At 30.6% G+C, this 15,472-nt stretch overlaps 2 protein-coding genes across 4 annotated transcripts in view; one reads left to right on the top strand and one right to left on the bottom strand.

The window, feature by feature from the left end:
• The window catches only part of LOC105229131 (diacylglycerol kinase 1), a 198,379-nt gene that overhangs the window by 173,638 nt on the left and 9,269 nt on the right, over window positions 1–15,472 (bottom strand). The window lies entirely within an intron of this gene.
• The window catches only part of LOC105229187 (uncharacterized), a 226,675-nt gene continuing 212,368 nt past the window's right edge, over window positions 1,166–15,472 (top strand). The window contains exon 1 of the mRNA XM_049453426.1: window positions 1,166–1,302. The gene's annotated coding sequence lies outside the window, so the exon portion shown is untranslated. The remainder of the gene's footprint in view (window positions 1,303–15,472) is intronic.

Here is a 15,472-nt window from a genome sequence, read left to right as displayed (position 1 = left end):
TTTATTTAAGCTACAAAATTACAACAACAACGTTTTATACACAACGACATATTATCCACAACAACCGCTAAGCGGTAGTACTGTTACTTAATACTTGCAGTGACAGAGGCAAATACATATAACGGTGGTTCAACAAGCTGCGGCGTGTGGTATCACTGAATATTTTGTTAATGAAAATCATTTACCGCAGATAAATATGTTTGTTTGCTCATGATAAGATAAGCGTTGGTTGTAGTTGTTGTTTTTATTCATATTGTAGCAATGTAACCCACACGCATAAAAGCGATAATGTGTACAAATATATGAATTTATATATATATTAACAACGGAGACCATGTAAAATGTATACATAAATGATCAGCAATACAAACTGAGCCGATATCGTCCTATTCGTCTTTCTCTTTGTATATCAGTATATCTTTGAACTGATCTATCAGTTTTTGAGATATCGTACGTCTTTTTCGCTGATATCGAACCATTATAACATGTACCTTAATTGACTTGGCTATGAGTTGTTGAGTTTGCTGAAGGTAAGGATTATTGTTTTCTTTTTTTAGGGTTGTTATCATCGATAAAATTTAATAACATTGTTCTCTTTAAGAGTTGTTGTCGTCGCTAAATGTAAACAAAAAGGGCATTGACCTCGTCAAGGGTCATTGATCTAGCGGATAGTTGTTTCGCTCATTAAAGTTAAAAAACAGGTCTTTGATCTAGGAAATGAATGGTTGTTGTCAATACTAAACGTAAACAAAAAGGTCATTGCCTTGAGGAAAGGTTGTTGACCTCACTAAAGTTTAACAAAAGGGTAATCGACTTTACAAAAAGGCATTGACCGGAGAAACCAAAGATCTTTGTCCTAGGAAATGGGTTTTTCTATATGTGGCCGTCAGATATATCTTCAACGAAAGTTTAAGTAGTAACGTGTCCGTTGTATCACACATAACCTTTTTTTGTTTGGGGATACACTAAAGTTAGTAATGAAATTTAGTTGGAATTTTGAATATTCAGTTACGTCTTAACTTAGCAAAAACCAGTAAGTCTAATGATTTTTTTCTGCTTATTTTTGTTTGCTAAAAAAAGTGTTTACATACTTTATTTTAATTAATTATTTTTTTTTAACAAAACATTGACCAACACTGTTTTTTTGTTTTTTTTTTTTTTGCAGCCATCCGACAGCATAGAGATAAGAACACGAGCAACCAAACAGACCAAAAAAGTGATAAAGAAACGTATCAAGTGATATGTGAAGGCCGTTTGTTAAAAAAAAGTTCTTAATTTTGTCTTCAAAATTTATGATGCAGGGTAAGTGTTGACAAATAAGCGATATAATAAATTTTATATTAAATAAAAAATACTTACAAATACACATAATTGAAAATAATCAAAGGTAGGCGGAAATATAAAATATTCATTTTGCGTCTCATTATTTATGAGCTAATGTGGACAAAATATCTTAAAAATATTACTAATTATTAATAAGAAATTCTGTCACTATTTTTGAAGTTTTATTGATTTACATGCATATTTAAGTATTCAAAAGGCGTAAAGCAGACATTCTTTGTTCACATATTATACTAAATTTTGACAGCGATTAGACTCAATATTAATTTTATTTTATTTAATTTTCGGAAGTTTTGATCCGCCGGTAATATAAAAATTATATTACAATTTCAAACCCAAATATTTTTTAAAGATTTTCTGTGCAAAGTTTTAAGGTTTTATAAACGGCTTCAAGTTTCCTTTATATTTATATTGCTTGAGAGAATGCTTTGTGGGGAATTCTTCTTCATTACTTAAATATGAAGAAAACCTCATCCAAAAATTATCATAATTTTATGGAATTTATGGTGAACATCCCTCTGACTGTGCGAACTTGTTAAAATTGAGGAAGAGAAATTGGAAGCATTATTCGACGAAGATTCTCTAAAACACAAGTAGAGCTCACAGAATCTTGGAGAGTCACTGACGTAAGCATTTGAACCGAAGGATAAGGTATCAAAAATCTGGTTGATTCATTATTAACACTTTTTTTGGGATGGATTGTACAAATAGCCAGAAAAATGGGGAAATACAATGTGCGTCAAAATTAACACATTGCGATAATTAATAATATTATATCTTCAGAATTATTGAAGTTAAAACACTATTCCGACTATATTCTCTACGAAATTTTTAAAATACAGCTGCTAAGTTTCATTAATTTTGAAATGGAGATTCGTTATTCTATCATGGGATCATTTTTATAAAGGGATTACTTAGGTTTAAGTTTTTGTTTCCTTAACAAAACGGTGTAAGTTGTACGACGGAAATGTGTTTTCTATTAAGTATGCGAGTATACTCTAATAATTTTTTGAATTTGGCAAAAACGTTGCCTACATCTGAGCGCCAAGATTTTATCATGTTGCTACCAAAAATTATAAGGATCTCGATAACAGCTATTTAGTTTTCAAATTAAATTTTTATAATATTTTTATTCACATATTTAAAATTTATAGACATTTTTGTTACGACTCTTAGAGGAAAGTTTTGCTGCACCTTGTAAGAATGTTCAAAATTCCCAAATAATATTAGCATACTTTCAGGCATCGAATGCCATAACATCAAATAGGTTAGTGGATTCAGGAATCCAAAAAATTTCGTTTGTACTTTCACTTTTACTATTGTTCTTCATCATACATACTTTATTGTATGCCTTCCTCACTCTTCACACACACATAAATGCTTTACCAACACATGCGCCTGCGGCAGTTCGTTGTTAACACTGCTTAGAAGGTACTTATAAGCCTTACTTATTGAATGAATGTATTTTACGAAATGTATAGCACACAAACGCAGTAAACCAAAAAGCTGCAACAAAGCCCACATAACGGTATATAATATAAGAATTATTCAGTTACTAAAAACTGAATAGCTGAAATTGTTTCTGGAAGGTATGGCAAGCATGCCGAGGTATTTCTTTAAACACACATGTGTGTATTGTATAGTAAACGGTACTATTTGGCCTCATACACTACTACACACACACACACGCACATGTAACTGGCACTAAACAAGCAAGTGCTTTGGCGAAGGAAGGAAACTTGTTTTCGCAACGATTTCCGCTTTGGCCGGCGAACACGCACATTTCTACACATACTCATATACACAATTGTATGTTTGTGTGTATTTACTTGCGTACTTGTTAGGTAATGTACAAGTAGTTTACCTGCAAGGCAATTTGTTACAGCCACGGCATTAGCAGCAATTTCTTTGCGTAGGGAAAAATTTAGAAAAGCGCAACATACTTGAGAACCTAGATAAAAACCGAACTATTTTTGAGCAACAGGAGAGACACGCAACGACAGCAAGTAAATAATGCATAACAACAACCAGGACTTTGTGTACTAAACTCTTGGAATTCCTAAGCCATTGTCGAAGTGGGAGTGGAAACAAAGAATGATAAAAAAGGAAATATTCACTCTTAAGTTGAGGGCCAACAACTTTGGTTACCTATGCCATGCAGTGTCTCCGGCATTTTGTAACAAAAACCGCACCTGCCAGTGCAGGCTGGCCACTTCATGTGTTGTCATTATGTAACTCTGCATGTGTGTGTGTTTATGTATGGCTATCTTGTTGCTTCAACACTTCATGTATCCGGTAGTAACTATGCGTGGCTCGTAAATGCGTTCGCGCACGTGAAGGTATGCCGGTGGTATTGTGAGTGTTACAGTAATGACACTGTAGGAAAATTTGGAGCAAAAAAAATTTTAGAAACGGTTTTATATACGCAATAAATGTTGCACTTCAATCTAAATATAATTTGAAAACAAAAAAGGTGGCAACGCTCGTAAATATTTTTATGAATACGCACTTTTTATGAATAAACTCTCAATAAAATTCTTTCATTTTAATGGTATACATTTTTTTTTCCTGGATGGCAACCTTGTTTGATACAATTTTCAATTTTATGTGAAAGATTTCAGTTTTTATAAAATAAGCAAGTAGAAATTATATAAAGTATTTATTGTGGCAGCTTTTCATAATTTTACAAGTATCTTATAGTATTATTAATTATTAGGGTAAGCCTTTTTCTAAAATTTTTAAAGCAAATTTATTGCTTGCAGCATTTTTTGTGAGCATGTGTGTTAGTTTATAATTAATCAATTTAAATATAATTCTAAATAAAAATAAGTGGCAACGTTTCTAATTTTTTTTTTTTTATGTGCTCTTTATAGTTCACCTAATGGATATTTGAACTGTATTTCAGAACAGTAAAAAATTTCAAATTTTATTTTTTATTAGTAGGTGGCAACACTGTTTTACAAAATTTAAAAAAAATACATTTGAGTGATTTCTGTTTCGTATTCAATTAACAAGAAAAAGTTAAGAAAAATACTAATCTGGCAACCTTACAAAATTGTACAAAAAAATAAAATTTCACTTTTTACATTTATGAATATGATATTTTTAGTTTAGCTAATGAATTTATGTAGAACTATATTTCAGTACAATGAAAATTTGCAATTATTATTTTTTTAGTAGGTGGCAACCCTGTTATTAATTTGTTTTTTTGGAATTTGATATTTGACTTCAATTTTATATTAAATAAACAACAAAAAGTTAAAAAATAATAATTTGGTAACCCTGCACAATTTTACAAAACAATAAAATTTAACATGATTTTCCACATATATTTATTTCTCAAAATTTTAAAAACAAAACTATAATGTCCTTCAGCTTACATTTAATCCGTACTATGCTATTAGCAACTGGTTCGTGTTTGAAATTTTCGCCTTCTCTTTTCTGACCAAAATAATTTCTAGCTGTTAATTATTTCCAACTGGGCCTTAAGTGTTGCTGCTATTGTTTCTTTGTTGTTTGTTTGCTTTTGAACTCTTGTAACCAAAGCTGTTTGACATGCACTCGCTCACATTCCTTATATGCTCACCCACACACATACACACATGCTGCCTCAAGTGTCACTGGCAGCATATTAGAAAACAGTTATTTTCATGTAAGTAAATTCTTCGCGTTAACTGTGTACCTATGCATGCCAAAGAAGTTTGCGAAATTCCCATGAAAATGCTATTACGCAGATATTCTGAAAAGTTTAGCTGTGTAGAGTGGCCATAAGCAAGAACTTCACGAAATGTTTGTGTACACAAGCAGTATATAGTACATGATACAATTAAAGGGCAAAATGTGAAATGATTTAATGGCTAAGGGTTGAACTCTGTTGAGGAAACAAGTAAGAACGTTAAGTTTTAGCGGTTTGTTTATAAAAAGGTGGCAACTTTGTTTTTCGCAAAGTTTGCAAGCAATAATTCATAATGATGACTATCTAAATGCAATCCAACCATTAGTTTAATATTTTTTTTTTTTGAAAATTTGGAAAAAAATTTTTTTTTGTGTGGCAACTCTGCATTAAAAAATAGTATTACTTTTTTTTGCAAAATTAATTGTACAAGTTTTAAATGTACTACAAAATACCTAAAAATTAATTTCATTACTCTAACATTTTAGTAACATCAATTAGATTCATATTTTAAAAATAAATGGCAACCTTAAGGAAAGCTTATTTTTCAAAATCTATTAATATAATGAGAATTAGAAAATATATGATTTTTTATTTATCGGTAAAAGAAAAAACTTTCTGGAACATTTTTTATTGCATTTGAGTATAAAATTGATATGAAATAATCCTAAATGTAGGCAACGTTTTCCACCAACTCATGTTTTATATCTATGTACATATCTGTGCTTGTTGAAAACACTACAATGAAGCGGTTCACTTTAACATATTACTGATTTTTTATTAATTTGAGCACCTTTGCACATTACTTGTCGTCTTCTAAAACCAAATGTTAATAAAATTTTTTTTTTTAATTAATTTCTAAAATTAAATTTTTTTTGCGAATTTTCCTCTTAAAACTAGCATTTCTTTTTATTTTTATTAGAAATCTTTGACACCTTTTTTATCTATCTACTTCCTTTCTGGAATAATATCGTCATACTAATCTGCGCCTAAATATAGGCAATATTTTATACTTACACACATATACTTGCTTAGAAATTAATATAAGTTACTTAAAAATACCTAAGGTGATAACTTTTCTTTTCATTGTGCAATAAACAAAAATGTATATAATATTTATAATGACCTTCACCTCCGGCTGCTTGGCGCTGCTGCAGCCGGTTGCCAAACACCCCTGTCAGCGCCGTATTAAAAGTTTCTGCTTTCATTTACAGTGCTTTCGAAGCATATTTACATATATGAATATTATACATGTATATAAGAATATTTACTTAAGTAAATTGTGTGCTTATATGCTTTTATGAGACACCACTGCGTATGAGTAACAAGATTTCCGTGTATATTTCATATGCAAGCTTATTATTTAGTTGCTTATTTATTTTCTAAAAAGTTTCGAACGCATTTATCAAAGTTTTTCACAGCTTTAAGCAGTTAAATTTATGAAAAAATGTTTTCATTGTGATTTTTGAGTTAGGAAAATCGAGCGATTTATATAAAAAAAAACTTAAACAATAAGTAAGCATCCTCTGCAGCTTTTTTAAAACTTTTCTGCTTTCCAATTTTGAATGTTCTCAGAAAGGAAAATGCAAGCGGGAAGTTCCAAAAATCAACTTTCTTTTGTATATCTACAACTGCTTGTCTTCAGTCGCTCAATTAATTTTTGGTAGCAACAAAATTTTATTTCTCTGCAAAGTCTACAACATGCCGGTAATCACTGCTTGATTGCTATTGCACAATAAAAATATAATTAGCGCTCCAAGCAAGTCGTTGAGGCGTTTATAGAAGATGATGTATTTTATTTGCTTATATTTACTATTTTGCATACATTTTTTCCCGAAAATTTCTAAGTTTTCATTTATACAGAAATAGAGAATAATATTAAAAAAATACAAACTTTTCATCAAGATAATATATTTATGTGTGCGTATAGAATAACTGGCAATTTAAAAAGTAATAGTAATAGTTTTCGAAAAAAATTAATATTCGAAAAAAATTAAAATTAATGAAGAGTCTTTAGAAGTGTGTTCAAAAGTGTATAACACCCTGTTGCTGCCATTGAATTACACACACATACTAATTGACTGTTTAAACTTCAAGTCATGCAGAAAGGTTACGTATACGCAGTGCGGCTGACATAAATTACGTTTACAGAGTTTAGGAAAAATAGATAAGGTACTTATGATTTTTTAATACACACTATAAGGTTTTGTAATAGTTTTGTTAATACACCTGTACCTCGGTTTAGGCGGTAGATAGGCTCCTAACAAAATCGCCTCAATCGATTCGAACATTTTTATATGGAAAACCCACGTAAGGCGAATCCGACTAGAAATAAGCTTTTTGAAATATTTATTGATCACAAAATATGATTTTGTACTGTAAATAAGATATAAAAGGATCTATAAGTAATAAAAAACATAAAAATAGGTAAAGTAAAATATTTCATTATAAGAGTAAATGTACTTCATTATACATATATGAAACAAAATTTGGCAAAGGTATCTATAAATATAGCTCATCCCTATTTTTAAGCAAATTAATCGCTGTCAGGGTCAACGAATAGCCTTTTTATATGAAATTGTATAATATCTAATTCAGCACTAGATAAAATCAACTCATTAGATTCTGCTTCTACTATACATTGCTTTTAGTCATAGTTTGAAGAGATTTTTCTTTAGGAGCATATTCTGAAATAAGCTTTTGGTGCTTTGGTTTTTGAGGACCATGATCTAAAATAACATCTCCTTCTCGAAAATGGCTTCAAAATTTTCTTCCTAGTACAACTCCCCCGTGAACAAATTTAGCTGTGAATACATTGGATTCATTGTTTTCTATGTCAGATTCAACGACATATTCAGCACTGTTTTCCTCACAGTTTTTCAACATTTTAATTAAATCTTCTACATTTAATTCCTAATATTGCAGTAATTCATTACTATCTGCTTAAGTTATATCGACAAAGAAGTTGTATTTGGAGGTAAAAAGACAACTTCAACATTTTCATGCTGCAAGTCTTGGGTGTTCTGGGCATTATCAAGAACTAGAAGGGCCTTAAAAGGTAGCCCATTTTTAATCATTGAACAACGTTGCGGTAAGCCAAGTTCTTTTATTGGATTTCCAATAATTGGATTGATTGTTAATATTCAAACCTTTAAACGATCTTGGTCGATTTACTTTGCAAATTACCAATGGCTTCATAATATGAACTCCAGGAGTATTACTACCAAGAAGAATCTTTATACGATCTTTTGCAGCCTTATGAGCGTTTATTGATTTGCTATGTTTTGCTAGAAAGGTTCTCTGAGGCATTTTATTCCAAAATAAATCATATTCATCTGCAAAATAAAGTATATTCATCATCATTTCAACAAACTATTGTGGATATTTTTGTGCTTGTTTCAAATTAGCAGATGCTTGTTCACCTTTTTATTTTAAAATATGCAAGAAACGTATTTGCTTATTTAATTTATTCTCAATTTTCTGTGACTTTACAAAATAGTTTAAGTTAATGTCAATATTTAAGTCAAAACTATAAGTGTAATTTCAAAATATATAGGCAAGCCCAGATATAAGTCGGTTTTTATATCCTTTCGCTACTCACTAGCTCCATACAAAACACACAGAAAGTTACTCATACGCCGTGTTCATACACTTTGTTTAGAAATGTTAATATTATTTAAGTTTATTTTATAAAAACTTTGCTGACTGTTCCAGCATCACATATGATCGTAATAATTGAAAAAATTATTAATAATAGTTATAAAATTTATAAAAAAAATAATGCCAGAATTAATATATATTTTTTATCTATGTAATTTTATAAGATATGTTTATATAAAGAACTTGGCAAAATTTTTAGCCGGCTGTAGCAAAACACATCTTTTTGAGATATTTTTAAAGTCTGTTCTTCCTATTGAAATTATTTAAAAGGCTGTATTATTCTAAAAAAAAAAATAAAAAAAAATTAAAAAAAAAAAATTAAAAATAAAAATAAAAAAATTAGTTTAATAATACTGAAAAATCATAAAATAGAGTAAACTTTATGCAAAAACTATCTGATAGCTTATAACTGCTGACAGGCAGCTCATACCCATTTATTAACTTGTATGAATGCCTAATGAAGCAAGTTATGCAAAAAAAAAATTACGCATACGCCGTGGCGTTTAGCATTAATAAGCTGTTTTTTAGTTATGCCATCTTTTTTAAAATGTTCCGTATTAAGCATTTTATTTAAAAGTTGTTATATACCACAAAAGATAATACGTTTTTCGCTGGAAAATATTATAAAGGTAATATACTTTTCTAAAGCTGCTTCACTAATGCTTAATGAACACAAATATAAAGTTTCTCAATAAATCGTTAAACTGCTTACTACTAGAACTGCTGAAACGATACACGTACAAATTTTTTTATAACAAAAATGCGTTTTATTTTTTTTTCAATTATGTATTAGTCTCCAGTGCGTTTTGTAAATTGAAATTATAAAAAATTTAAATTTAAGCAAATTTCCTTTTATTGGAAATTTTTATATGCTTTAAAAATACATTGTATATATAAGTCAAATGATGTTAATGATTCAGTGTTTACAATGTTACTTTATAGCTCTAAAGTTACAGTGGAAAAAATAGAAAGAAATAAGCTATTAGTGGACAAATCGGTAATTCATTTTAAAATCAGAAGTAAAGAAATTTTATACCACAATTATATACTTGAATGAACATTAATGCAGCAAAGAATATAAAAACAACCATTAAAAAATTTTTTTTAAATATAAATTATAGTTTGCAAATCTTTTAGCATCGTTCTTCAAAGATTTCTCGGCAAACTTTGGCATAATTTTAAATTTTCACATTATTTCAACGTAATTGTCCCACTGTTCTTTGCAACTACAGCTAATATGAAACAATACATTCATCAGCAGTAAATCATTACGCCTATAAATGTTGCTAGCCCAAGCATACATTGTGTAAACAAATGAAAGGCAACAATTTTACACACACACGCGGCGCGGTAAGTGTTAATAACAACAACAAAAATGTTTGTGCTGTAAGCGCCAAACTGGCGATTTGTCAGCATTTTAAAGCAAAGCTGGCAATAAAAGTTCAGAAATGTGCACACACGCGCACACAAACATTCATTAACGCACAAGCTCACCTTGGCGGCGAGATTCGGAAATTGATTGATATTTTGCGCTGCAAGCAAATTGATCGATGACGTACAAGCGCTCGCTAATTCTAGCATATAACAAATATGGATAGCTATGTACTACCGATTGCCGGCACATTTCAATTGCTGCATTATGACCGTTAAGCAGCCATCGATCGTTTGTGTTACACAAATGCAGCAGCGAATGATGAAGCGGTGGCGTAATCGACTGCAAGCGAGCGAGCGCATGAATGATTGAGTGCTTGGCGCATTTTAACGCCAAACATAATTGAGTGCATATTTACGTATACACACCTATGCATTTGTACAAATAGTAGCTTAGTTGTGCTTCTGTAAATGGGTGCAACACTGCGTATACGTAACCGAAAATTTCTTGCAAATATTGATATGTAAGCGTACATCTTACTTCCTAATATGACAAGAATAATAAATATATGCAAAAATAAGAAAACCCGTTAAATTAGGCGGCAGTAAACCTATAAACCTTCACAGGTGCATTTATCATGCCATTAAAGTGTATAAAAAAACTTGTATCGGGATCTTGATAATTCAGTTTGTATGGCAGCTATAGGCTATAATGGTTCGATCTGAACAATTTCTTCAGAGTTTGTGGCAATAACTTGATTTGTAATCTGTGCCAAATTTCGTAAAGATATCTTGTCAAATAAAAAAGTTTTCCATACAAAGACCTGTACACGATCGGTCAGTTTAAATGACAGCTATATGCTACAGTGATTCGATCTGTACAATTTCTACGGAAATTGTGGCAATATATTAGGTTGTGATCTGTGCTAAATTTTGTAAAGATATCTTATCAAACAAAAAAGTTGTCCATACAAGAACCTGCATACGATCGTTCAGTATATATGACAGCTATGTGTTATAGTGATCCGATAACGGCGATTTCAACAAATGAGCAGCATTTTAGGATGGAAAGAACCTGTACGTAATTTCGTATCTATATCTAAAACAAAGCGCCTAGTTCACCCACATACAGGCAGCCAGACACGGATACATGGACACAGCTGTCACACTTATCATATATATACATATTTAATAAAATTACCAGTTAACAGTCAAAATACCCCAATCTTTTAGCTGCGTCTGAAGGATGATTTTCTTGCTAAAGCTGTGCTAGGTTCAATTTTATTTTCATTGACAATACTCTTCATATATTCTTGGTAAAGTTTTATTGAGCAGAAGAAGCAAACTACTGCTAAAAGGTTATAGCTAACACAACAACCTGTGCAGAGGTCTTTATCTACCACTTAGACTTCAGAAAATCCGCTTTGAAAATGCACTCTATTAAGATGAGCTCAAATTTCAAATGTATTTGAAGATATATTTTGATAATCACAAAACTGAGAAGTAACTTTTTTAGTGTCTCTGAAAAAAATAGTGAACAGAGTGGTAATTTTTCATATTCATGACAACCTATTTATTAGTAGAATATAAAATTTTAAATTTTTATAATATTTTTGAAAACAGTATTATCTTCTGAAACCATAAAATGCAATAAACTCATATTCTTCTCATATAATCTGCTAAGACTGTAATTTTACCAAAGCACTCAGCGTAGAAAATATGAATTTATGACCGAATTTTTGGGATTCCTGTTATCAAAATTGTTGCTTTTCAAACATATGAACATGTCCGAACATCTGCTTACAAAATACGAAGCTGGTGTTGCCAATTTGGCCGCCAAATCGTTACAGATTGGTTACCCAACTATTTTTTCGACACCACACACCATAGCTAATGGTTTCAACAATCTATTAGTTATGGCTGCAGCCACCGAAGTGAACTTAAAGGAAGCTGCTACCATCAAAGGGTTCATCAAGGACCCCAGAAAGTTTGTTGCTGGCGCTGGATCTCCCCCAGCTTCTATTGCTGGCGCTGCCGTTGAAGGAAGGAAGAAGTCAAGAAGAATGAATCGGAGTGAGAAGAAGTCGACGATATATATAGTAGGTTTCGGTCTTTTTGACCAAACAGTTTAATACTAAAGTTGATCGCGTGATCGATATATTTCAATGATTCCAAAGATAAGCTCCTCTGATGAGATTTTGGTTTGACAGGAAAAGATCAATAAAAAAATCGTCATGATAGTATACCTAAGAGACCTTCAACCATAAACTCAAATCAAATTGGTTTAAATTTAAGTAAATAGTCTGATTGTCTATTTCTTTTATTAAAACAATGTCATCGAATTTTGAACTAGACGTCTCAGAAAAAATAACTTAATATTTAATTTATATGTATAGGCATATTTTTATATCAAAGTTCTACTCTTTCATATATTCCACTGCAATTATTGCATATGCACATACTGGACGAACACTCACACTCTTACATATCAATATATACTGTTTGTGCTTATCTGCATATTTGATTTACAAAATACATTATACGCCCACAAACATGTCTATGTACAAGCGTATACAGGTATATCTTTATCTTGCCATCTGCGTTTACACATATGCGGCTATATTCGTTTTCTCTGTTTGTTTATCTGCTTGTGCAACGTGTGCTGGTATTCTCAGGTCAACACGTGAACACATAATTTCAATCAAAGTAGTCCGTGTCGAGTTTTTGATAAACAAACCATTATTATCAGGTAAATGTAACAATTACTCTGTTCTGTAGATGAGTATACGTATATGTTATTACTAGAAGATGATAACGTGATGCGGTATATGACAAATATATTGTTATGTGAATACAATGGTATGCATATAATTGCTTGTTGAACATAGAACAATTTTTGTGCCTTGGGCATTTGTTATGCACAAGACCATTCATTCTTAATCGATTTGACATACAAACTAGAATGTACGCAGATTTACATATATATACACATATGTAAAAATATTTGTGCTTAATCTTTTAGCCATTTTTAGGCAAAAAATCCTGTCTATGAATGACTTTGCTGATGAAATTTGCTCCAAGAAGGTTTCTAAACATCAACTATCTTATTTTTTGCAATGAGGAGATGGGCTTCTATGAGAGTAGCATTATTAAATTATCTTCAAAACTACTCTAATTTATCGGTTACAAAGATGCATGCTTGAGCTAAATCAGTTCATACTGGCTACACTAAATGAAACACTCATTTTAGTACGAAAGTAATGGTTTTCTGTTAACTAGACCTTACATGTATGTTTTCTTCGATTTATATTCATTAATCATTTTCTTAATATTTTACTAGTCAAACATGACAATTTCGAACATAATAACAAAATATTTCCAATTTCTTTGCAAATGAAGATTCTTACGGAATTCCCACGAATTGTAAAAAATATTTAATAATATACCCTTATTACTTAGTCCGAAATTCCGCTCGATAACTGCAATTCGCCTAACTGAACGAAGCTTCCACGAAATTTCAATTATATACAAAATGTGACAACGAAATAACAGTTATTGAACAAGTGCTGTCACTTTGACTGAAAATGTATCATATACTATAAATATATTATAATGGTATACCTTAGTATATTGTATATGTAGAATGTATGTATGTATTTGTGCACAACTTTGTAGCAGTGTCATTAGTCTAAGCAAGATTGCATGCCGATATGAGAGCTGAGGAGACTTTCACGGAATCACTAGCGACGCGTCGGTAGACAATATAAAATGAGCACATGCATGAATGAATATATGTATATACCAATCTATAATATATGTATATAGATATGTATGTATGTATATCGTCATCTAAAATTCAAAATGACGTAACATCACTTTTCATAACTTTATAGGCGGAGGAAAAGTGATGTATTTGAAAACACCGCTTTTGAAACAAAATTTGATTTTCGGTTATAAAATGGTTATATATTAATTATCATGCACTCATATTGGTTACCAAATGGTTATATGCTGGTTATCATACACTCATATCGGTTACTGAATGGTTATATACAGGTTATCATACACTCATATTGAAACAAAATTTGAGTTTCGGTTATAAAATGGTTATTTGTGGTTATCATAATCTCATATTGGTTATAAAATGGTTATATATTAGTTATCATGCACTCATATTGGTTACCAAATGGTTATACGCTGGTTATCATACTCTCATATTGGTTATAAAATGGTTATATATTGGTTATCATGCACTCATATTGGTTACCAAATGGTCATATGCTGGTTATCATACACTCATATTGAAACAAAATTTGAGTTTCGGTTATAAAATGATTATACATTGATTATCATACCCTCATATTGGTTATAAAATGGTTATATACTGGTTATCACACTCTCATATTGGTTATAAAATGGTTATATATTGGTTATCGTACTCTCATATTGAAACAAAATTTGAGTTTTGGTTATAAAATGGTTATAAATGTGTAATATATTGGTTATTATATCTGTTAGCTATTTTTGATTTTTTTTTTTGATGATACATTGTTTTGCATTTTAGTATATAGTAAATTACGGTGTTCGTTATTACCCAAGTTGATATTTTTTTTGCAAACGTCATCTTAATTTTCAAGAGTTGTACTAAATTGAAATTTCCAGTAAATAATACACCATGTCGTATGAGCAACACAGAATGCATAATTCACTTGTATGAATGCTCAGTGCTTTTGATGCATACGTTTAAGAGCACGTAACTTTGAAAAGAGCAGTTTTTTTTAAAAAATTATTAAAACCTTTTTTGTAGAGCGGACATTTTTTTATTAGAATATCATACCTTCGAAGTTTTAAATTTACTTCATTAATGCAAAATATCACAAAATCGCAAGATATATAGGAAAAGAAAAAAAATTTAAATTGAAAATTTGCAGTTCTTTTGGTAATTTTTTATACCAATAACTGTATAGTAAATTTGAAAATTAAAATTGAAAAATCAGGAACACCCTAATGTACATAATAATACATGTTTATAACAGCAAGATTGACATATATGTTCGTATATATGTGTGTTTTTATTATTATATGCGAATATTAAAAAAGAAAATCACACGCAAATCGCTTTATATATTAAGGTCAATCAGACTACGCTGCCGTGGTATACGTTAAACTCACACACACAAACATACATACATACACACATAAGTGTAATCCCATGTAGCGGCACTTATGACTATAAATAAAAAATAAGGGAAAATGAGCAACTGGTCGGCCATACGCGCCGCTCGTAGACAGTAATTATAATAAAAATAAAATTCAATATCCCCATATGTTTATATACATATGTGTTTGTGGGGGTGTGTTTGTGCGATTATTTTGTTAAAAACAATGACGACAGCACACACATACAAACGTATACATTATTGGTGT

Source organism: Bactrocera dorsalis, chromosome 3, assembly GCF_023373825.1.
Source record: "Bactrocera dorsalis isolate Fly_Bdor chromosome 3, ASM2337382v1, whole genome shotgun sequence".
Classification (NCBI taxonomy): Eukaryota; Metazoa; Arthropoda; class Insecta; order Diptera; family Tephritidae; genus Bactrocera; species Bactrocera dorsalis.
This window is presented reverse-complemented; position numbering and strand designations above follow the sequence as displayed.